This window comes from Pleurodeles waltl, chromosome 6 (assembly GCF_031143425.1).
Source record: "Pleurodeles waltl isolate 20211129_DDA chromosome 6, aPleWal1.hap1.20221129, whole genome shotgun sequence".
NCBI lineage: Eukaryota > Metazoa > Chordata > Amphibia > Caudata > Salamandridae > Pleurodeles > Pleurodeles waltl.
Genome location: NC_090445.1, coordinates 1,638,248,083 through 1,638,271,142, shown reverse-complemented (window position 1 = coordinate 1,638,271,142; position 23,060 = coordinate 1,638,248,083). Strand labels below are relative to the sequence as shown.

Below are 23,060 nucleotides of genomic sequence, written 5' to 3'. Positions count from 1 at the left end.
CCACTAAACGCAGAATTTAGTGGGTGTTTTAGGGGGAACCTGGCAGTGTCCAATGGGACACCAACCTTTGGGTGGCTACACCCACTATAGTGACCACTTCCTGTGGGAAGAGTCGCTTCACTATCCCTGATTGGCTATTTTCCCTCTATCTAAGATGGAGGTAAATGAAATGAAGTGCCGACCTCGCAGGCAGCACCTTAGGGGTGGTGCATGCCAGGCAGGGCCACTCCCCTTACTTTTTCTGTATTTTCCCGCCTTTGCTCCCCCCAAAAGTGGGGGTCTGCAAGGGGGTTGAGTTTCAAAGGCGGTAAGCCCTTTGAAGCTCACCTCCAGGGCAGTACATGTTCCTGAGGGAGGGGGGGTTAGCACCTCCACTCAGGGAAAGCATTGTTCTTCAAACCAGGGAGACAAATCTTTCCCCCAAGGTTTGTAGATTGGGTGTCTGGAGGTGGCAGGCTGGATAGAACCAGCCAGCAACCATGCCAGGGTAGTTAGCTTTTGCAGGGGGCACCCCCCTGGGTACATTAGGGATAAATTCAATACTTGTAGCAGTTTGGATTTATCATTCTGAGTTGTTTGATACCAAACATCCCAGGGTTCAGAGTGGCCATCATGTAGCTGGGAAACTCGTGTTGACCAGTGTCCAGCACATGTATACAAATGGCTGCTCTGCTCACTCAGAGTGTCCCAGGTTTGGCAAGGACACCATGGGGGGCATATTGCTCATGCAGCTATGCCCTCACATATGATATGGTGCACCCTGCCTTAGGGCTGGCAGGCTTGCCAGAGGGGTGTCTTACCCATAGGATATGCAGTGTATGGTGGACAGGGCACACAGGCAGAGTGCTATGTCGAGTTTGTGTTTTAGGTATAGCAGTGCTGGGGCATCTGGATACATGGCCCTAGAGAGTGGCACAATCAGTGCTGCTGCCGTCAGGGGCCTACCCAAAGTACCCCATGCCCTGGGTACCTAAGTACCTTTTACTAGGGATTTATAGTGGTAGCTAAAGGTGTATCCAATTGTACCAATGCATACCAACAGTTTTAGGGAAAGAGCTCTGGCCCAGGGAACCTGATTAGCAGTGAACTTGGGCACTACAATTTCTAGGCTACATCAGACAAAACGTTGGGGCTAACCATGTCAAAAAGAGGACTTTTCTAACAGCATAACAACATGAAAATAGAATGGCACAAAGTAATGTAGTATAACCATATTTGTAGCACCTAGATGACGTATTGCCTGACACATTTTCAGGCCTAGCAAGCCTACTGCAACACTAAGACCCTTAGAACACCATCTATCCAAAGCTGTAAAACAAACGTTTCAGCCATAAGAGAGCTCAAAAAGGGACTGAATAGTGGGAGGGGTTATTATTTTGGGGTCCCGACTAACCTAGTGTGGGGAACAAGAGATGACCTAAACAGAAAGAGCACGTAATGCTGAACGTTTATGGGGTTGTCCCATTGTCCTAGGACCACCACAGGTTGAGTAGTTATGGGCATAAATGTTTTGAAAAAGAATGTTTGGAAAGCATTATGGGGCGACTTTTCTTGAGTGATGTGAATATTGTAGTATCGGCTGTCCTGCGGTGCTGGGAGGTGTTTTGCAGATTTCTGTGTTTTTTTTTTGGTTTGTTTTTTTTGTTTGTTTTAGTAAAGCATTTATCAATTATAAAATGGAATGTGAAGGGGAGAGCCAAAAGAAATTACTCTGATTTGGTAATAGTGTGAACAAACTGACCAGCGTTCCAATACCGCAGATGGAGTTTGTGCTGTTGGCGCTGTGAGGGCCATGGCTGCCATGGAGTACGAAGGGAAGAGACAAAAGAAAAAAAAAGTTCACTCACGCTGAAGTTTATCGGCAATCGTGCAGTTATCCAAGTAACAAGGTCAGTCTGCAAGGGAGTAACAAAACCTCCCCAAGGCAGGGCAAAATTAAAGCAATTACCAATTACATCAAGGGATTTTTGAAAGGCGAGCCCACGAACGAGTGAAAGTGATGGGCGTGAGGTGGGCGTGGTTAAAAGCCCACAATACTTACAACAGGTCAAAGCGCTTGCGTGCTCGACCTAAAAACTCTCCTGTTTGGTTTAATAGGCTAAAGTGGTCATTACGACCCTGGCAGCCTTGGTGGCCGTCTTCACTGCCAGTGTGCCAGCGGTGAAGTCTGCCAGATTACGAGTGTGGCTGTGCGACCTTTGCCAAACTGCCACTTACCCATGCCTACTGCCAGGGCGGTTGGACCCGCCGGGCCGGAGATGAGCAACTCCTACAGGGCAGTCGACCCAGCACCACCGGCGGTATTTCAAGTCCACTTTCCGCCACAAAATCCCTGGTGGAAAGGCTACCGGCGACAAGAATTTGCATTCCTGTGGCCAGTAGACGACCCCCCCATCTACCCAAGAACCCTCCACCCTTACAACATTCCTACTTCCCCAATCTACCCAGTAACCATCCCACACTCCCGCTTCCAGTAGTGAAAGCGCTCCCAGTAGTGAACCCCCAATCCTGTAACTACCCCATCCCGCATACATGCACACACCCACAGACACGCACACGTGACACTCGCTCGCACTCACAACACCCTTACATTTACGGGCATACAGACGCATGCAACATCCTGCCAAATACATACACAGGCACAACACTCACACACGCACTCACTACCTTCACCTCCATTGATACGCATACACACTCCATCCCCTACCCCCTCCTTTTCTCAGCATACATACACACACAACCCTCACCCCTGTCTACATGCATGCACACACGCACCCCGACCCAGCATTCACATTCACCCACACACACAACACCATCAGCACATTTAAACACACACAAACACTCCCCTCCCACCCACCCCCATTCATGACATGCATTCACACACATCCATTCACACACCCTTCCCTCCTCCCCTTGCGAAGGACACTTACCTCGTCCGATGAGGTGCTCCTCCCTGAGGGGACGGGACCCGGCGCTTCCACCGCCGGCAGCACCCCACCATCAAGACACCACCAGGCCGTATTATTGTTCGTAATACAGCTGGCGGAGTCCTTTTTGCGGGGCGGGGTGGGGCGGGCGGTGACACTGCCTTTGCGCCTCCGACCTCCAGCATGACTACTGGAGGATTTCTGCCCAAGTAATGCGGAAATCCTGCAGTATTCATACTATGGCGGTCGAAAGACCGCCAGCACTGGCCATCTTCTGGCGCCTGCGGCTTCGGAGGTCTAAAGAAAAGACCACCGAAGTCAGAATGACCACCTATTCCTATCGCCCGACGCATGGGACATCTTGTTTGGGGTCAAGGGCAACAAGTTTTTATGTTTACTTTGTCCTTGGGACAAGTAGGCCCAACCCCCTGCAGCACAAACCCTTTGGCTGCCTGATTACAGAGAGTGGAACTCTCTGCAGTTGAGGTAATGTGTTTCCAAAAGACAATGCTGTTCGAACTTGTATTTATGGTTCATTATTTGAAAGCCTTCATTATTAGGGTGAGTGCTGTAAATAAATGTTTTAAGGTCACACTTCACTACTGACGTTGGTTCCAGTAACCCAAAAAAAAACGTGTATATACATGTTTGAAAAGTTTAGGCTACGAGGCTAAGTATAATGCTCCCAGAATGCTCTCTGATTATATGCAAATGAAGTGTCATTTAGTAAAATGTGTTGATGCATGCTAGTATTTCCCAAAAATATTTCTAATGGAAAATCAGTGTAACCATTTTCAACACGATTATGGGAAGCATGAAAATAAACAAACACTGACAAAGCCAACTGATCTGACATATTTTTATAAGTTTTTTAGTTTCATCAATGCGTGTCTTGTTTTGACGAAAGAGAGAGAAATAGAAGTTTAATAAAAACAAAATGTCTTTGTTAACACCAGACCTAATTAGGGACCAAGACCCACATGTAGGTAGCTTTTTGCATGTCGCAAACAGCGACTTTCGCTGTTTGCGACATGCAAAAAGCACACTGCGATGCACAAACCCAGTTTTGCGATTCGGTAACCTGGTTACCGAATCGCAAAACGGGTTTGCGACTCGCAATTAGTAAGGGGTGTCCCCTTCCTAATTGCGACTCGCAGTGCAATGTTGGATTGTTTTGTGACCGCGAACGCGGGCGCAAACCAATCGCAGTTTGCACCCATTTCAAATGGGTGCTAACACTTTCGCAAAAGGGAAGGGATCCCCATGGGACCCCTTCCCCATTGTGAATGTCACTGTAAAAAAAATTTCAGAGCAGGCAGTGGTCCTGTGGACCACTGCCTGCTCTGAAAAAATGAAACAAAAATGTTTCATTTTTCATTTTTGTTATGCATCTCGTTTTCCTTTAAGGAAAACGGGCTGCATTACAAAAAAAAAAACTGCTTTATTGAAAAGCAATCACAGACATGGTGGTCTGCTGTCTCCAGCAGGCCACCATCCCTGTGAGGGCCGCCATTCGTGAGGGGGTCGCAAATTGCGACACACCTCATGATTATTCATGAGGTGGGCATTTGCGAAGCCCTTGCGAATCACAGATGGTGTCAGGAACACCATCCTACATTCGGATTTGCGACTCGCAATTTGTAGGTCGCAAATCTGAACCTACCTACATGTGGCCCCAAATTCTTAAAGAAAGTCACAAAAGTGCACCCATGGTATATGTCGTACCCTATAAAATATTTGTGAACTGTATTTTAGCATGGGTAAATACGATGTGTAGATTTGCTCATGTAAAAATCTATTGAGCATTTGCAAGTTCATTTTCCCTCCAGCCACTTTCTTCCCAACCCTGGAAGAAGTTCTAATTCTGCCATTGTCAGGAGTAAATGTCCAACCTTTCTTATTATGGGAAAATATTAGAGAGAAGCTGGTAAAAATCTTTAAAACATGCAGGTTAGTAGGTTTGCAGACTCAAAGGCATTCCAGCCCTAGAACTATTGCTTACTGCTTCCTCCAGCCCCAGTATGCAGATCTGCAGAAAGGTGGCAAAATAAGGAAATTGCTACAGTAGGGATTGAAACTGCAAGTATTCACGCCCTACTATGGTAGTAGCCCTGGCATAATCAGAGAGGCTATTATCAGAGCACTTACATAATGAGATTGCTGCCATAATTTGTCGCCACACTATATGGCACCAAAGGGACAAGTAGATCTTTTTACAGGACAAGTAGATTTGAGAAGCAACCTGTCCACTGGACAAGTAGATATTTTAATAAATTCCACACCCCTGATGTATAATACAGGTTTAGCCCACGTATAGTGTACACATGACCCCTAACTTGCCTCTTAGTTCACTAACAGCATTGTCCTCAGAGCGTTCATATTGAAGAGCTCTCACTTTTAATAAATAAATTTCTAAAGCATGATGTGCTTACTGCAAATGACAGTGCGCTACAACATTGTCCACTGAAATGATCACAACAATTCCCACTGACCTGCAGTTTTACTGATAAAGCTATATAGTGTACAAATAATAATGTTTGGAAATCGGGTTTCTGCAAATGTGTATCATTTGTATGTCACCAAGTAATATTTTTTGTTTTGATCACATTAAAATGTTTTTTTTTTGTCACACTTCTGAATTACAAAAAAATTGTTTTCCAAATTGCTCATATACTTTGAAATATTTCTACTGTTCATGCACAAGCTATTTAAATGATGTTTCTTAGAAAAATATTTAGGTCCTACAGCCTTTTGTTTCACAACGATAGGCAGTTCACTTTACAAAATCTTCTAACTTTACAGCCAGAGAATGAAACGTAAACGTCAATCTCCAGGATAAAATAAGCAGCATTGTGTAAGAAGGCATAAGCTGACATTTGATTTATGTCTTTGAACACACAGTTAATGTGACAAGATTAAAACCAATATTTAAGACTTACAGAAAGTTCAAACTATGCCTGTTTATGGTTACAAGCCTGTTTAACAGCTCCTTCTCGCTTCTTGAATTTCAAGACAGGTCATGAAACTAGACAGAGCGCCATTTATATACGTATACAATAGAACTTCTAGGTCTACCTTTTCCCAGGAAATTCCCACTATTATAAATAGTCTTATTCCTACTCGTTGCTGTTTATGGCTGTCGACAGTCACTACTGTTCAGGTCGATTTTCATTACTGCCTATTGCCATTATTGATGCTTCTTAATGTCTGGTCCTGCTGTTACTGCTAAAATCAGTCCCATTAGCTTTTTCTTTTGTCCTCCTGGATCACATGTCTAATTTCAGTTGGTATTGAAATCCGACTTCCACACCAAACTGGGACAAGTTTATCACTTTTTAGTGTGGAAATATTTCAAATACTGATGATGCACTTAAAACATAACACAAACAGTACTCTTAAAAACTGTAGCCTCTTCCTTCTTTGAAGGTCTGTTTTATACGAACATTCTCCTCTAATAATTTGAATTGAAAATCTGTCCAGTCTGCATAAATCATTCCAAAATAGAAACTACATGCATATACAATTTTTGGAAAGTTTTATTTAGATTAATTTGATGTCAGGCCTCGAAAAATCATAAAATTGTTACTAGAACTGCAGGTTGAGTAACTTGAATAATCTACTCAACCTACTGGTAATTTACTTGACCCGTAAATGGGTCTCAACTTGTGTGATAGTAGGCAAATATTTTATTTTACAGAGTCGCTTTTTCCTTTATTCTCACATAAGAGTGTATCTTCAAATATGTGAGTTTAGCATTTCTGTTATACAAAAAACTCTTTTGTTTGATTAAACAGACCAAATGTTTGTTCCATGTATAATAACAATCTATTCCACATATAGGGTACACGTGATCCAGAACTTGTCTTAGTTTCCTAATAGCATTGCCATTATGGCAGAAGTTTTTCCCACTTTTTGTTTAAACACTCACTTTTAATAGATATTTTACTAAAGCATGAAGTTGTTACACACTGCCATTTACAGACAGTAAATTTCCAAGAAATATCCCCACCCCTTCTCACTAATTTGCAGCTTTCCTGATAAAACTATGTACTGTATTAATAATCTGTGAAAACAGGGTTTCAGGAAACATATTTATTATTTGCACTTCACCAACTAAAGTGTTCCTATTTGTTATTTTATCCTGTTACACATTTTTTCCATCACACTGGAGAGCAAAAAATGGTCTTTCACATCTACTGATATGTATTTTGAAGTGTTTGTACAGTTGACTTAGTTATTTATATGTTGTGTGCTAGAAATACCCACAAAGCCTTTCATTTCACACTTTTTGCAGCAGGTCAGACAGGTCACCTTTACATCCTGGAACTCTGCAGTCAGAATGAAAAAATAAAAACTGACTTTTGATCTCTGTCTCTGAAATACAGAGCAAATGTAACAAGAACAAGATTTAAAGGCATTTTGTCACTTTAATTGAACAGAACACCCTTTCTTTGTTCACTGGTCAGAAAGGGTGAGTAGGTCCTTAAAATAGCTTGACCTGATCAAAAAAAGGATGAGTAGGTCTTAAAGCTAGCTTGACGCATTAAAAAATGACTCGCCATTGCCTGGATGTGATCTTCTGGGATTGTGGGTTAAACCTGAGCTACTAAATCACTGTTGTTAACTCTTTATTTCCCCATAAAAAAATAAAAAGATTGAAATTTATCAGTCAATAAGAAAGGCCATTTGCAGGCAGATCTTCCAGATCGTACGGGACTATAAGCTAAGGTCAGGTACCACCTGATAACAATTCCATCAAACATCACCTCCTGTTGACCTGGGCTTGGATATCCAGTGTCTTGAACTGCACCTCGAAACTTCCAGCAGCCTTCAGAATGGGAAGAAATGATGATTCATTAGTGAGTAAATTGGAGGAGTTCCCTGGTCTAAAACATATTAAGTGCTTGCACCGAAGGTCCTGAGTACAAACGTCTGTTAATTTGTGTTACAAAAGGAAGAATGAATTGGAGCTTCTGGACAGTGGGTTGGGGATAACAATCTACAGAGACCTTGTAATGGCCACATCAGAACCAATCAGAAGCAAATTCCTTAGAGTAGCCATTCGGTCCAACAGTAATAGGAAGCTGTTAAGTCCCAGTGGCAATGTATTATATAAAAAAGATACTCCATATCTGATGGCTTGAAGTGCCATACAACAACGAACAACACATATAAGAGGACTTTTCCAGGGTAATGGGACGGGTGAAGGAGTGTAAACAAATTCCACAAATGGTCCTTGCTGTAGTGGAGCCCATGTTCTGAAGCATTTCTGGTTTGTGCACACAGGAGCAGTCATCATCTTGCACATCTCTTTGCAATTAGCTTGCGTATCCATAATATACCAATACAGATAACTGACCAAGGACCACCAGTTTCAACCTTGATTAATTTATTGAGATAATTTCATTTGGCTTCTAAGTACATAGTCCACAATGCCAGTTTGCATACTGTACGCACACAGTTGGTACACACACATGATTGCTTTAAAATTTGTTTGTGCTGTACATGTTCCCTCCAATATTATCCTTTCCGATGATGGCTTTTGTGAAAAGAGCAACATAATCTTCTACCTCTCTGATAAATATGTGTAGGCATATCCACGGGCCTAGCTTACCTCTAGGTTGTATACTAGGCCACGTGCCCAACTAACTTCATTTTTGTCAGAGACTTATCATGCATACCACCACACCTTACTGGAGACTGCTTATTTGTGTTTTTAAGAAAAAAATTACTTTGTTTAGATATCGCCCATGTAAAATTGACTCCCCTTCATTATCAGGAAGTGGGGAAAACTGATTCCCCTTTTTCCCCAAATATCCCTTTTCTGTTTCCAAGAAACGGAAAACTTAATCATTCAACATCATTTTTTTGTTAGTATCTTAAACAGGTCTACCTGTTTCTGTGTAGGAACATGAGTGACCTAGGCCACCTAGTAAATGCAACTTTGTCACAAATAATGTACAGTTACGCCAGGAAGACCCTAGGAAGTATACTGGAGTGCAGCATACTGTGTATGTGGAGGAAGGTGGCAATAGAAGTTATTTGTATTTGTTTCCATCACAGCACACAGGTCAGCCCTATTAAGGCGGGGTTGGAGGTGCTGCTCCAGGGATGGGAGGGAGAGAGGGAGAGAGAGGGAGAGGGAGAGAGAGGGAGAGGGAGAGGGAGAGGGAGAGAGAGAGAGAGAGAGAGAGAGAGAGAGAGAGAGAGGGAGAGAGAGAGAGAGGGAGAGAGAGAGAGAGGGAGAGAGAGAGAGGGAGAGAGAGAGAGGGAGAGAGAGAGAGAGGGAGAGAGAGAGAGAGAGACAGAGAGAGAGAGAGACAGAGAGAGAGAGAGACAGAGAGAGAGAGAGACAGAGAGAGAGAGAGACAGAGAGAGAGAGACAGAGAGAGAGAGAGAGAAAGAGAGAGAGAAAGAGAGACTCTTTGCATCACTGTCATAGACCTGGGCGTTATTGGTTTAAAGTGAGGGTAGCGGACACCTACTGACCTCTATATCTCCACAGGCCTTCCTTTGTGTTGTGAGGATGTGCAGGACCCAAACATTACAGACTTATCTACATGAGGAGGCCAGTGTCTGTGTGAGAAGTAGCTAGGTACCTTTAAGGGGTGGCACTACTCATAGCACTAAAGTGAATTGTAAATGTATGTGTCTGTGACTTATTGATTGGCAAGGTCCATCATTCTCTGATCAGGTGTGCTTTGAAGTCGCTGTTGTGTTGCTGGACCGCCCCTTTCCTGACTAGTCGTATTGATGATCTTGGCATCCAGAAATTGGAAGTGCCCTGTTGATGGCCACATCGTAGTGCATGAGGCAAGCTTGCAGAAGGTCCCCGATTTTTAGTGGTGCACTTTGGTCCTAAATATCCCTAGATGCAAGCACCTGAAGCACTATTTGAGTACCCCAGTGGGTCTCTTAAGTGTCTTGTAACTCATCTATTCCTTCGAGAGCCACCAAAGTTTTATCAGAATGTAAAAGGATTGCGTATTATCTCTTCACTTAAGAGCTAGATATCCTTTCTTCATATTTAATTTTGAATTCACTGATTTCAGTAAAGCGGTTCTCTTGTCCTCCCACTCTAAACACTTGATGATCTTCTAAGATGTATAGCTACCGGCATCTTTGTCAGGACAGCCTTGATTGGCACAATGTAAAGTTTTTGGCACCTTTAAAATGCTAAATCTCAGTTTTACTACTCTTGGTTGGATTACTGCATTACTCCCCTGACCTGAACCTCCATTCCACGCCCCACAGACAAGTGCAGTGCCATCTACCTCTTCTGCACAAATGAAAAAATAGCAAATATCCAACAGCTCAATGACAACACCATGGCTGCTTCTCTTCTTTGGACCACCCCTTGTACCAGTGGGCATGCTTTTAAGTCCTATCTCTAGAAGATTTCACTAGGGTACTTGATACCCTCATTGGCACCATATGTTCTGTAGACTCACATTTAAAACCTCCTACTAAAAAAATCTATTTGCTAGCACTTGATTTGGTATTTCCTCATTCACCCTCTGCACAATGCCATGTTCACCCTTAGGTAGTCCCTTGTTAAACTTCACCTCACCCACACTATCCATTTCTTCAGGGATGTGTGCTCTCATTTCCTCAACTCGAGGTGTGCTCTATACCCTTAACAAAATCTATGACTTCTTTGAGTGAAGTGGTTTTTTTTTTTTCCAACACTCGTGTGTTGTTTATTTAGGTCACAAACTTGTTCTTATAAAAGAGTCATGAGCTTTCTGAAATTTCACATGTGCTAGATCAGTTGCTGATTTGCTACATATTTCCCCACTTTTTCCTATCTGCCTTTGATCCGAGCAAAGAGTTTGTCTGATCAAGCACAACATTTATTCTTGGGTCCAAAATTGTTCTTTAACATGTTTACAGTTGTTTCGTAAACACCAATTGGACGTTTTTCTATGCTTTCATAAAGGTTCCATGCCTCTCTTCCTAAGTTTCATAGCTAAACACCCTGCTTCCTTTCCAGAGACAGTTTATCACCTTGATAGCTATCAGATAAGAATCAAATCGTTTTTTCCTGTTCTTGTAGGGTAGTAAGGGCTACATCGCCTCTGAAAGAAAAGGTGGGAGGTTGGGCCATGCATGCCGCTGCCGAAACTATGAGAAAAATAAATAAGACAACTGGCCAAAAAAAACTATGTAACAAGATAACTAGCTAACACAAAACCTGAAGTCGCTAGTTGCAAAAGTAACTTCCTAAGTTGAGTAGGATGATGTGTGAGACAATCCTCAGAGATGCACTCAAGTTATTAAATGTGCCTTATTCCAGAACATGAGACCCTGCATACCTTGATACAAGGTGGTGATTCTCAGAGATGTTACTCCCATTGCAGACTGTGCCACATTTCCAACACACGATTCTATACGTTGATACAGGATGTTAAACAGTAATACTTTGCTTGGCTACTAACATATCTCTCAGAAGTACCATTCCCTGTTACAACGTTGGCGCTAAAATATTATTAGTTCTCCTCTCTCAATATGTATTCCTATTTCACTCACATGAACTTTACTCACTCAGAATATCAGGTCCGACTTTAATTCTTGTTGCACTCATAACAAGCTAGGCTATCTGTGTTAAGTCTTAGCATGCTCAACATGGATACTGGTTTACCATGGTATAGTGACGTAAGTAGTGCACCCTAATGCATCAAGAATAATAAGTGTCTCCAATGTCTCCTAAGATTTCACCAGTTGCAATAATGTTCTCCATCTTGAGGGATAAGATTGCAAGGATTTTATTTTGATGGGCTCAAGCTTCTGCTCTTCACAATTCCATTAGCTTGCCCTGCAAAGGGTATACAATGAGGAAAATGGCAGGAAAAGGTGAGGAACTTGACCTAATTTGTGCTAGTATGGGGAGTACACAGGCACTTATTGACCAGAGATACTTGGTTCAATAAGTTACAAGTCACGTTTTTCCAGCAGTAATTTCCAAGACTATCTTGAGGGGTTGTGGCTAGGATTAGCGTCTCCTAAATGAGAGTATCACTGATGGTAAATCCAATTAAAAGTGTTAATTAGGAGCAGTAGAGCACTACGAAGATGCTGATGAATCCCAAGCAAAAATGACATGTGAGATGTGTCCAGCTACGCGAGTGGGTTTGTGTGCAATCTGAAGTAAGTTCAGTGTGACTAAAGTAGGTTGGAGACGTGGTGCTTGTTTTTAGGGAGTGATTGAGCATTTATTAGTTGGCAGTTTAGAGATGGTGCTTTGGTGGTGGTGTGACTTTGCTTTTTAGAAGGGTGAGCAGTATTAATTGAACTTGTAGCAGGTATGTCATTAGTGCTCGTATTAACATATGAGGATAGCAATAGTGTTTTTTCCAATGTTGTATTCCTTATCCAGTAGGTATGAAGGCATTATGTTGGCTCTGCATGTGTAGGTGGTGGAAGGAGATAGTGGTTGAGAGTGAGCTGGTGAGTATTTTTGTTTTTGTAGAGTAGCCCTGTTGTGTAATAGACATGGAGGTGCAAAGTTGTTAGGAGTGGCATGTTTACTTTGTTTGCGTCGGTTTAGGGTGGAAGGTAGGTATATGGTTTAGGGGTAGTAGTGGAGCATGTGTGTAGTGTTTAAAGGCTGTAAATTGTGCAATGAATGAGAGGTGGGTGAATAGGAGTTTGTGCATTGGTGTATTTGTGGTAGGGGTTGGCGAATATAGATATTGTGGGAGTAAAGATGGTGTGGGATGTATATTTGTGTAGTCATGAGGGTGGGAGCAGGTGTATGTTTCTAATTTGTGACTGAATTAATTATGGAATGTGTATGTGAAATCTTGGTGTGGTTGTGTGTGTGTGTGATATGTTTTGTTTTTGTGTGGAGTAGTGAGAGGAGATCTTGAAGTAGTGGTTTTCTGAGAAGGATTTGTGTGTAAAATACTGTTGGTGAGTGCAAGTTCAATGGTAAAAGGGGTTGGTGATGTGTTTTGGACAAGAGTGTATGTGGTGTGTGAGGGGATGGACAAGGGTTATGAGCATTTGTTTTAGGTTAGATTTGATAGGTGGAAGAAGTAATGTGTGATGGAGTGGACAGTAAGGATTGTTTGTGTGTGTTTTTGGTAAAAAGAGGAGGAGGGTGTTGGTGGATGATATGATGGAGGGCTGAGTATAGGTTTGGTGGTGACAGAAAAGTGTCTTCAAGGAGCAAATAGAAGGTAGGACTGGTGGTTTGTATGCACAGGGAGTGTGTCTGGATGGATTCAAGTTATGCGTAATGTGGCTTTGTGTTCTGTTGGTTATGTGTGGATTTGTTAGTGGTATATGACAGTGTGCTGTTTTGTGTGAGTGAAGGTGCTATTGTTTGGTAGTTGGGGTAGAATGGTGTATTTCGTGTGGTTGGTGGTTGTTTTTAGTGTAGTTGAAACATAGAAATGTGGTTAGGGCTTGTTTGTAGTAAATGAGTAGAGTGCATTTCCTGAGAGTGTGTTATTACGTTTGAGTATCTTGTTGAATTAAGGTGGTTGCTGGTGAATGGCAAAAAGGCAGCATTTCTAGCCCTGGGCCCAACACGAAAAGGCTCAAACAAGCAACTGTCCTTGTCCTCCCCATTTTTAACCTCAAACCTGGGCAGAGACACAGTGAGTCCTAAGGTTAAAAAACCCTATGTCAGGTGATCTGGGCCAATGGGAGCCCTAACCAATCAAAACCGTAACACTATACCCTAGGACCAGTGGGAGACCTGACTCTATCAACCAATTACAACCCTAGCCTTATCATCCAATCAAACCTCTAGCCATAAATCCAGTCTAAACGTTAACAAGCCCTAGAAACCAGTCAGAACCCTATCCCTATCAACCAATCAAAACTCTAACCCTAAGTCCTGTATCCAATTGAAACCATAGCCCTAGGGCCCAATCAGAACTTTAGCCCTATCAGACAATCAAAACTGTAACACTAAGCCCTATGTCCAATAGAAATTCTAGTCCTAGGAGCCAGCCACAACACAGAGACAACTGCCAGTACGAAAGTAATATAAGGGGCATGTGACCTTAAGCCCAAGCTGGTGTGGACAGGGCAAGGAGTTCAGAATCTTCTTGGATACAGATAGATTCAATCCACAATTTGCAGTACCTGTTAATTTCTTCTTTTAAAAGTACAAATTGCACATAAACCAAAAGTTAAATTTAAACAGTCACAGGTAGGGAATACTATACATTGCACCTAATGTATGCATTGGTATTACCAGATATAAGTTTTCCCAGAGAAAGCAGGAGGAACACGAAATCGTAGACGATTTTGTTAATGCTTTAGACAAATTAGCTGTGGATTTTAGGGTAGGGAGCTGTAGAAGGAGTTATTCAGAGATCAAGTGGTAATGTCTACCAGGGACCTGGCTCTTTAGGAGAGATTGTAGGTGAATAGATACACAAATTTGAATGATATTGTTGCAGTTGTAGAGAAAGCAGAACTTTCTTGCAGGAGCATGAAGGTTGTTAAGGATAGAACATAGGGTGTGGATAGGGAAAAGACAGGGAAAACCAATACGAAGAGTGATAAGGGAAAAACGATTGCAGGGTCTAAGAGTGTCAAGCATGTTGGGCATAAGCAATCAAATTGTGTTATTTGTGTAACAGATAAACACATTTGGCATATTCTGTATTCTCCTGCTTTGAAGCAACACTGTATCTTATGTGGCCTAAAAGGGAACTTTTCTAGGGTGTGTAGGAGGAAGAATACAAATGTCAAGTATGTGAGGGGTGAAAGTTAATCTACTGATGATGATATGCTTGCCACTGATGAGGAGAATCAGAAAACTGTATGCCATGTGAGAAAGGAAAAGTGTAATATTGAATATTCTGGATGAAATAAGTTGCAAGAAGAAACATAATTATAACTTGCCTATTGGTGGAGTAAGGATTGATGTGGTGGCAGACTCCGGGTTGCCTTATACTATTGTGGAGGAGAGTCTGTGGAAGAAAAAGTTTGTTAATTAAATTGGGAAAGAGATTGTGTGAACCAGTCATTCTCCCTGAAAGTTATAGTGGTGATCCAATAGAGATGCTGGGGCACTGCCCACTGATCTTCTGATTAAAGCAAGAAAGATTGTATTGGTTGAAAAGGGACCTTCTGTGTTCGGTTGGCTCGATCAGGGTAATTTACACATAATCCTGGACCTGAATAGTCCTTAGAAGGTAATAGATGGTAGCAAAAGTACAGGGAAGGAAGTGTTCAAGAAATTTCCAAAAGTCTTCTGTGGAATGATCAAGAGGGTGAATGGGTTCGAACATCGAATTGTTTTGAAAGAAAATGCTCAACCAAAAAGTTCATAGGGTACAGAATATAACTTTCTTGCCAAGAGGCAAAGTAACCAAGGAATTTGAAAAGTTTGCACAGGCAGACATTGAACCAACTGAGTTGTCTGATGGGATTGATCCAGTGGTGGTTGCGAGGCGATCCAGCGGGAAGATCCGACTTCCCATATACCGTCAACATATGAATGACCACATTATTGTGGATCGGTTTCCCCTTCCTGAAAACTGGTGAAATGTTAACTATGTTGAGAAGGGCTCTGTATTTGTCCACACTTGACTTGTCTTCAGCTTACCACCAGATTCCCAAGGAAAAAGAATGTAGACGACTTAGTGGTTTTATAATTCTTAATGGGTAGTCCAGTTTAAGCACATTTCTTTTGGATTAGCGTCCGTGTTTTTCTAAAGGCTTATGTTTCATTTAGTTGCAAAACTTCATGGAGTATATTTTCTCCAAGTGTAATGATATGCGAGTTTTGACTACCGACTCCACGTTGCAATTAGCCTAGCACTACACTGGCACTTTAGTGACCACCAGCTTCATTCTGCCTATTGACTTTATCTTAGCATTAGACACTGCTACGTTAAAAGCTGCAAGTAGTTTTCCACATTGTACAATGTGCACATGTTTTTATTTTTCGTGTTTTTCCCCACCAAGGGCATAGGCTGAGAAAAATGTACTCAGACGGCAGAAAACTGACTTGTTTTGGATTATCACCTTGGGATTGTGGCCATGTCCTGACGTGTTATTTTCAAAGCAGGCCTAAAGCAATTAGCGTTTTTTGGATAAATAAACTTCTACAGGGAGAGGGAAAGTTCTAGACTTTTCCTTTCCTGTTTGTTCAAAGTATAAGAGGCTGAGACCAGATGAACCGGGACAGAGTGTTTGCAGATCCCAGACACATCCAGGACATTGGAGTGTGCCATCCTTCCCGTGAGGATAATTGATCTCTGTCTCCTCGATCGATTCTGGGATCTGGCGATCTGCTGCTGAATAGGAGGGAGCTGAAGCAGTGATGCCCTTTTCTCATGGTGATGCATATTTTTCAATTCATTATTTGCTTTGCATTATAATATAGATACTTATATTTGCTGTGTATATTGCAGTGGAGAATCATTTGTACATTATTTCATTTCATTGCTGTGACCATTTTTAAACGTGTGCTTTCAGCAAGCTAATCTCCTTTTAGGAACCTTGTGTAGTAAAATCATAAATGTCTTCTTTGAACTAAGAAGCGCATTCCAGAGATTTGTTTGTCAGTGCATGAGTGGTTCAGCTCGGCCATTAGTGAATCAGAACACCAAGGTAACATATTGTTGACTGAGAAGAGTAAAGTTGAACATGATGAACGCTTGCAAAGAGAACTGTGTGTACTGGACGATATAGGAGGAAATAGAAGTGAATGTGGAATTTGCGAAGTGTAAGTGTGCGGTGGAGAGTATGACTTACTTTGGGCATGAAATTAGTGGTGAAGGTGTTAAACCTCGTTCCTTCTTGGTGGAAGGAATTAAATTGGCATCACCATCAAATAGTAAAGAGGACATTAGGACCTTCCTAGGGATGGCAGCTTTTATTCAACATTTGTACAAAATTTCTCTATAGTCATTTTGCATAAGACAATTGTTGAAAAGTGGTAATAAGTTTGATTACAGTCCACTATGCCAAAAGGATTTTGAGAGGACCAGGATGATATAATGGAACCTCCAGCACTTCAGGGATTGGAGTCTAGCACACAGAACATAATACTACTAATGCCAGTAAGCTGGAATGGGTGACTTGTTGAGTCAGAGGTCTGAGAAAAGCAGTGAATGCGTAACTGCCTTTGCATCACATTCCTTATCACCAGTGGAGAAGAAGTATTCAGTGACTGAACTAGAGGCATTGGCATGTGTTGGTCTTTAAACCATTTTGGAACGTTTGTATGGGGCAGGGAAGTAGGAATCAAGAGTGATCTGCTGAAGAGTTGGTACATGCATATTAGCTCGTATGTCACTGCGTATGTAGGATTATGTACACAAGATGCTAAATGTCCTGGGAAGTAAAAAAACAACAAAAAAACGCGATATCCTGTCTAGATTGCTGATACAAATGGTGGAGTGTGAAAATGACAAGTGGGAAGATTTTCATATTGCTTTGTAGTGTGATGGAAGCAAACCTGCTTTCAGGCAAAAGCCATGGAATGATGAGTATGTGAGCCTCAGGCAGTGGGAGCCCCGAGCTGCGGAGGGATCCTCGGACAGATTGAAAAAGGCTGATGCACCGAAAAGCGTCTTCTGGATATAATAAAATTACAATTGGAACCTACGAGTGCTCCTTGTTCATTGTGGATGTTTGTTTGCAATTAATTGACATGAGGCCATGCTTACGGAAGGAGGAACCCATCGCTCAAGTGTTCAACTGCATTGTGTGGCTTCGTTCTTTGGTGCTTGAATCAACCTTCAAAACCGCTGCAAATGATAAACATTATGCCTGAGTGCAGAGGAGGTGCACGCGGTTCTGCTGTGCAGAATCAGGATGCAGAATGTGATTAATACAGTAAAGGCCAGAGCTCTGGATGTAGCAGAATACCTTACACCCATGCTAAAGTGAAATAGCTCAAGACTCGAGCAGCTTTGAGCCCCAAGCAGCTTTGAGGCCCCAGGAGCCGGCCATTTTCACCTGCACCTGCATCCACTTGACACCAACGATGGCTATAAAGCGCGTGGGGGCACTTCGCTGCGCGGGACGCGCTAAAGACTCGAGAGGGACTACATATCCCAAGCGGCTTTGAGGCCCCAGGAGCCGGCCATTTTCACCTGCATCCACTTGACACCAACGATGGCTATAAAGCGCGTGGGGGCACTTCGCTGCGCGGGACGCGCTAAAGACTCTAGAGGGACTACATATCCCAAGATGCTTTGAGGCCCCAGGAGGCGGCCATTTTCACTTGCACCCACTTGACACCAACGAGCGCTATAAAGCGCGTGGGGGCACTTCACTGCGCGGGACACGCGCAGGCAGCGCCCGGGCAAAGCCCGAGCTAAGGGTGGGCCGTCCACGCCCGACAGAGCCTCGAAGAGGCTTGGCTGGGTCACCCCCCTAACATTTGACCATTCAAGTAGGCATCATTGATCTTAGCTCTATGCGCTATTGCCAACACTGTGCCATCCCGTAGGTTGCTTCATTATACTGATACTCTGTAGAACATTTTATCACCAATAACCGTCCCAGATGGTAAAAGGAAAGCAATAGAGGCTGGGGCAGGGGCTGTGCTAAAAACTGAGCGAAAAAGACACAAGCATGCAGCTAGTAACTGCGTTATGGACAGAATTGACTCTCTTTTGGGTGAATGCAAGGGAATTCTAACTACTCCCCAGGGAAATAATTCTAACGGCACTGTGGGGTAGCACTCCCCAACCAATAGGAGGGCTGGCCCAAAGAAAATTGCTGAGATTTTTGTGAAATGTGGGCAACAAGACACAGCCACTACAGGGCAGGGAGAGGGCAGGAATGTTATCACCCACACTGCTCCATCTCTAGTGCAGGAGCCACCACTGGGCTCTGACGATTTCATCCAGTGCAGCAACCGCTTTAATCCGTTAATTAACGCCCTAGAATCACATGATGACATCGACCCAGGTATCAGGGTGGATGGGCTAGCAGCCGCAAGCACACACTCAACCCACTTAAACCCACAGCACGCTCAATACATACAAGATTTAAAAAAGGAAGTACTAGAACTTAAGCTCATGGTTAACTCCTTAATTGCAATAGTAAAACAGTTAACTCTTGCAGATGGCACGGCCACCATGAACCTTACCCAAAGCCCAACCCTACCAGGCACCATGACGAATCTGCCCATTCTTTCAGCACCCAGCTGTGATGGCCTCCTCCCAGTCGGTGCTAAGACCAAGAACTTACTACACCCTCCTTCGCACAACAGTTTAGGCGCAGGGAAAACACTAGACAACCATCACAAAATCCCCAAACTCATGAGCAATACTGCCCCAAGATACTCTGCACAGCCTGCCATTGATTGGTCTCAATCAGGTAATGTAGTTCTAATGGTCAACGTTCCCAAGTTAAACACATCAACACATAAGGAAGGGGCAGACTCTAGTAAAAACAAGGCAGTCCATTGGATTCGCCATGTAAGAGGCTGACGCTCTGTAATACGCGAGGACATAATCAGTGTAGCAAGATGGCCAGACCCGGGAACACACTTTGACATTTTAAAACTGACACTCAAGGACGGGACCATGGTGGACAATTTGGTGGCCCTAGATGCTTGAACAAGCCCACCAGCACATTCGCGCATCCAGTTCAAATACCCTAGGCCACTTACACACTACGGGGATTGCCCGAGTTACGGCCCAGCAAACAATGTATCTACCCTTGGCGAGAACAATTGACTTAAAGCTTCATCTAAAATCTTTGCTGATAAACCACGCAACCAACTAATATCAATCACCCCCAGGCCTGCTGCAATCCCTAACACTGCCAGTGCAAGTATTCTCTCTCCCATTCATGACATATTCCCCAAGACCTTTGACAGTTTACTGTGCAAATATGACAATACTGCACCTTTCATCTTGCAGGAATATTGCCCACCAAATCAAGAACCGATAGCCAAGCCTGCAAGCACTTCCCTCACCAGGGCCAGGTCAGCTCCACTAGAGGAACATCACCACTCACCCCAGGTCTCACTGACCAACATTGGCATTGATCTATTTCTTCCCACTCAACCCTACCTGCCAAATCAATCTCTGGCAGCTAATCATGTAAATGCCAGGCAACTAGACAGGATAGTTCAACCACTCACTCGGGTACGACTTGTCTCATGGAACGTGGCAGGTTTGAAATCTATTCTCCCTCTTCCATCCTTCACCTCTTTTATTGATGAACATTACATATGTCTTCTTCAAGAGACCTAGTCAACCAATCCACTTTTTTGAACAGGGTATTCAAACTTCTACATCCCTGCCGTGCCCAGTGCTAGAGGCAGGCCATCAGGAGGCTTGACTATTTGGATCAGAACATCACTTAACAGCTACCCACCGATTCTCCCGACCTGTTAGGTCTTCGTCTATCATTCGGGCCTGACACTTTTGTGAACGTTTTCAAAATCCACTCCAGAGGAGTCAGGGGGGGGTCAAGTCTCCAAAACCCTTTGTGTCCTGGCAGCCCTTTTGCAAAACTGTCCCCGCCATTGTAAAACCATTGTGGCAGGTGACCTCAATGTCACATTCTAACCTCTAGACTGGGATGATCTCCGGTCCACAGACGAGGAGGATTGAGCTTGGTCTATTCCCCCCCCCCTGTCCATTCCACCCATTAAAAGATGGCCGCAGGTCGCAGTCCAAGTTGACCATGGAATTCGTTCTCAGGGCGTTAAATGGCAGAACCAAATCAGACGCCAAAGGCCGTCACACATTCATCAAAACCAACCACACCAGCAGAATCGACTACTGTCTATATGACATAAGATCATGGCCCCTAGTCATCGATATGACGATCGTTGAAAGAACTGAAAGTGATCATAATCCTCTCTCTGTTCACACGTTCGCCTTGGGCAACCTCTCGCCCACGATTAACTCCTCATTAGCAGCACCAGAGGGTATTAGCCAGGTTAACGACAAACGACACTTAAAGTGGGATAAGGTTGCGGCTCGGCCCGCATTCATCAACGCAGCCAATAACACCGTAAAGACTACATTAATGAACCTAGAGGTGGGTCCCGCAATCCCCTATAAGGAAATAAGATTAATTCACACCTCATGCTTCAGGGATATCGCATCCCACTTCTCAGTATCCACAGCCCATGATGGCAAGAGACCCATAGGTAGGCACCGCTGGTTCAATAAAATGTGTCTGTCCCTAAATAAGCGCTTAATCAAAGCTATTAAATCTAAGGATGCCGCCGCCGTCCGCATAGCTAGAAAGTCCTACAAGTCAGCCATACGCAAAGCCAAGCGTGACCAAGACGATAAGTGGTGGACAGCACTTAGTGACTCTGTGCGCAAGAGGAACTGTAGTCTGTTCTGGTCCCTGGCAGCGCGAGGCCCAGAAAGCAGTGGATTGGACATTACAACCAACATCGCCCCGAAAGACTGGGTAGATAATTTTAGCAGGCTGTACTCCCATGACCATGATAGCCCCACTCCAGTCTGCATGGACCCCTGCCTGAACACTTCTTTAGCACCCACAACTGAAGTACCCCAGCTGTTCTCTCAAAGTGACATGACTTATTCCCTAGGCACCATAAAACGCGGCAGGGCCCCTGGCTCGGATGGTGTTCCAGCAAACCTGTTCTCAACTGACATAGCATCCTGGTCAAGATACCTCACCATCATAGTGAACGCAATAGCATCTGGGGCGCCTATCCCTGAGTCCTGGAAAGGGTCTATTGTTATCCCAATCTTTAAAAAGGGTGACAGATCACTCCCCTGCAACTACAGACCAATTAGTCTAATTGACTGTGTGCAAAAAGTCTTCTGCCACTGCCTCTTGGGAAAGATCGATGACTGGATGACTGAACATGATAGCCTTAGTCCCTTCCAAGCCGGTTTCCGGAAAGAAATATCTACCACTGATCAAGCCCTCAGGTTCCTATTTTTACACTGGAAAACAGTGCTCATTGGTAAAGGGAGCCTTTACGTTGCTTTTGTGGATCTAAAGTCTGCTTTTGACCTAGTACCTCGCAACAAACTATGGGACACTCTCTCCCGAATGGGAATCACGGAGCATATCCTAGCAATATTGATACGGCTCCACGAGGACAACTACGCACGAGTTAGGTGGGACAACAAGGGGCAACTAACTGATAGAATCCATGTATCAAGGGGTGTGCGGAAAGGGTGTGTCGTTGCCCCGACCCTCTTCTCTCTGTATATCAATGAAATCGTCCCTTCCCTGCTTAGAGTGGAGGCTGACCCACCATCACTTGGGGCACAAAAAATCCCTGTCTTGCTCTTTGCAAATGATACTCTCCTGATATCCAAGACCCCTAGTGGACTAAGGAAACTCCTCACGAGCTTTGAGAAATTTTGCTCAACGCGGGGACTTTAAATCAATGCCTCTAAAACAAAACTAATGACCCTTAATCCCCATAGATCCTTTAGAGGGAAGTTTACACTAGAGGACACCACTCTTGAGAAGGTGGGCATTTTCAGCTACCTGGGTATAACATTGACTGACAACATGTCTTGGAAATCACACATAAGAAAGCAAGCCTTAAAACTAAAGCAAACAACAGGGGCACTATCAAAAACCTTTCACCTCTCACACACAAAACCAATTCGCCCAGCAATACAGATATACAAAGCCCAGGCTGTGACCTCAGCACTTTACGGGGCTGAACTATGGGGTTATGCCAAAATCCAAGACCTAAGCATCGCTGAGAACAACTTCCTGAGAAACCTTGTGTCCCTTCTGCCAAGCACTCCACTGTTCCCCCTTATTAAGGATCTTGGCATAAAACGCATCGGTCATAAAGCCCACCTACGCTCTCTGATGTATTGGCGGCGTCTCTGGACTACCCCAGAGCTTGAAACCTTTACTGAAGCCCTGCAGGTTTTTTTAAAAGCTGATCATCTTCACAGAATCCCCTGGCTACAATACATCAAGGGGTCACTTTACTCACTCGGGCTCAGTGAACTCTGGAATTCACCAACCACCGCCGTCTTTCCCTCGAAAAGCGAACTAAAGAAACTATATTGGCAAATGGCAGATCACAAAGATATAGGGGCAGCACTTCACACTACATTATCTTGTGATTTTGTTAACCTAAAAGAGACCTGCAAGTATGAGGCTTTTTGGGACTTAATCACCGTCCCAATGGAAAGGAAACTGTACTTTCAGCTCTGCATTGGAACGCTG

General features: G+C 43.6%; 1 protein-coding gene across 6 annotated transcripts in view; it reads left to right on the top strand.

Annotated features, from left to right (window-relative positions):
- Positions 1 to 23,060, top strand: part of MRRF (mitochondrial ribosome recycling factor) — a 103,235-nt gene that overhangs the window by 20,087 nt on the left and 60,088 nt on the right. The window lies entirely within an intron of this gene.